This window comes from Musca vetustissima, unplaced genomic scaffold (assembly GCF_032173495.1).
Source record: "Musca vetustissima isolate MV318-11 ecotype Yass unplaced genomic scaffold, APGP_CSIRO_Mvet_v1 utg39806, whole genome shotgun sequence".
Taxonomy (NCBI): Eukaryota; Metazoa; Arthropoda; class Insecta; order Diptera; family Muscidae; genus Musca; species Musca vetustissima.
In genome coordinates, this window is record NW_026880236.1 from 1,879 (window position 1) to 4,616 (window position 2,738).

A 2,738-nucleotide genomic window follows, 5' to 3' on the forward strand; every position below is an offset into this window, starting at 1 on the left:
AATGGTAGCCCTAAACATTCGGTATTTTTAAGATCATGGGGACGGTTTTCAACAGCATTGATTTTTATTTAATATAAGGGATAGTTCTTGACAGAAAATCTCTCTACTTAAAATTATCAATATTATATCAGTATTTGGCTGTAATTTTATATTTTGGATGATCATCGAGTAGAAAATGTTCCTAACAAAGCTTCCGAAATGCCTCCATATAATGGCACTCCACATTATACGATCCTTTGGGGATTTGTACACGTTTTTCAACCTAATCAGCTGTAATTGTTTGTTTTATTTGGTAGCATGAATCCTACTAAAACTGTCAATATCAGTTCACTCTTCTGTATTTTGGGGGGTTTAGTCATGTGTTAGAACAAAATTGGCTGTAATTTTATATTTTAGATGATCAGTGAGTACAAAATCTACTTACTTAAATTATCAATATTGATCCAAGTTTCCAGATCCCATCCCCATTCCCATTGTATGTCTAAATATAATAAAATATGTCACTTCGGGATATTGGGGGTGAAAAATTATATATTTAGGACCAAGTTTTGATATAGCATATAAATACAGGTCCCGCTCCAGTTTCGGTTCTATAAAGACATTGACTGAATTTTCTCATAGAGTCGGCTATAATTAGGGATAACGGATTCCTGTGAATAAAAAACAGCATCCCATAAATTATGGACAATAGATTAACGTTTAAGAAATACGTCCTAATTATTTCCCGCTTTGGGGATTTGGGCACGCTTTTCAACCTAATCAGCTGTAATTAGTTGTTTTATTTGGTGAGTCCAAAATCTTCTTACAAAGAATTATTAATATTGGTCAAAGTTTGTGGGTTGCACCCCTATAATGGTATCCTCCATAATTTCTCATGTTGTGTAAAATCTTCCTACCAATACTTAATATGTCTCCATTCCCATTGTTGTAGTTAAAATAGTTTATTCCGGGATATTGGGGGGAGACACATTTTTGCGACAAAGTATCTACTTAGGTCCGAGTTTTGATATAGCATCTATATAGCATAATACCCCATTTATTATAAAGTATTATAAAGACATTAACCGAATTTCCTAATAGAGTTGGCTATAATTAGGCATAACGAATTCCTGTGAATAAAAAAACATCATTCCAGGAATTTTGCACTACAGCTTAACGTTAAAAAATGACATAATTGTTTCCAGTTCAATTTTCGGTATGTTGAATTTCTTACTCCCGTTTTCCAACTTGAGTGTTATCGATAGTTAGCACGTTCAATACGAATGGGTAACATCGGACGGAGGTTTTCGTATAACCTTCAAGTCGCTACGTCATCGCTAATTTTTATAAAATTGCTGTTTTTTTGTTGTTCTCTTTCCAGCTGAGCTTAATGCAAAGATTTTTGCAAAGAAGATATGTCGTATATTACACTGTGATAAACATTTTGGTGTCGGATATATGCGAGGTGTTTATAAGTTCAAAGATATTGAACAACGATTAGGCACATAACTGCCTGATTTGATATTTCCCGTGGCATATAAACTTTAAGGAACAACATGTTCTTATTATTATTTGCAAACAAATTAATCAAGGGCATGGATCTTAGAATCAGAATACCCTGAATGGACATGAACTCGATTCAGAATATCTTCTGATTTTCCATCCTTGCATTAGTCGCAAAATGTACTTGCATTCTATGGACGACGTAAGGCAGGTCTTCTCCTCGGCATCTTAACGTTATTAATTAATGACGTTAAGATGCCGAACAATAGTGTAACTATCACAGGGTTACTATCTCAAAGGATCACAAAAGTAAAGAAAGTTCTCGCGCATGTATCGGTAATCGAAACTTAATCCTTTCAGAAACCTAATTTGTGACATAATTTAAAATTTATCAAACTTAAAAAAAATAAAATTCTGACAAAAAAAAGCAAATTGAATCTACATTTTATTTAGAAAACATTTGTATGGGAAATATAAAAATCAGCTTTTTAGAGATTTCCCGGCATTTATTCTATCTTTTCTCCCTGAAGCTCCACGAACATTTCAAGACTAAGATAAGATAAAATCCGTTGAGCCGTTCTCGAGTTTTAGCGAGACTTACGAACAGCAATTAATTTTTATATATATAGAAGATATATATAAATGTTTCACATAAAATATTGACACTTTGCTGACAATAATTAAAATCTCATTTCATGTAATCCGTTGTAAACAAATTAGCACATCGAACGATTTATAGATTACTCATTGATGAATTAATTAAAAAATGATAATTTAATTAATTTTGTCGTAACTTTTAATAAATGCTTCGACTGTTTCAGTTTTTTAAATGTTTGCCACTGTAATATGATTACGAAAAAAAAAATAAAAATGTTTCCGCTTTACCCCAGATGGGACTCGAACCCACAATCCCCGGCTTAGGAGGCCGATGCCGTATCCATTGGGCCACTGGGGCGGGTGTTATTCTGGGAGCCAAACGGATATATTGTACCAAATGACATGTTCATGATGAGCAAAACTCTGACAATTACACATGGAGATGTAGAACACGCGATAATATTATTTAAATTATTCCTATTTTACTAGCATTGAAAATTAAATTTTTAATGAGAAAATAATTTTATTACCTCTTGTTGAACAAAATTAAAGTGACAAATTTAATGTAAATATTTAGTAAAATTTAAAATTTTGTTTAAAATTTAAATGTTTTAATTTTTTAAATGAATACTAATGATTAAATATTTTTGCAGCCCATA

The 2,738-nt window shown here is 32.1% G+C and overlaps 1 non-coding gene across 1 annotated transcript; it reads right to left on the bottom strand.

Moving 5' to 3' along the window:
* Window positions 1-2,364: 2,364 nt before the first annotated feature.
* Window positions 2,365-2,437, bottom strand: Trnar-ccu (transfer RNA arginine (anticodon CCU)). The gene has a single exon. It is a non-coding gene; the product is annotated as a tRNA-Arg (tRNA).
* Between the last annotated feature and the right edge of the window lie 301 nt (window positions 2,438-2,738).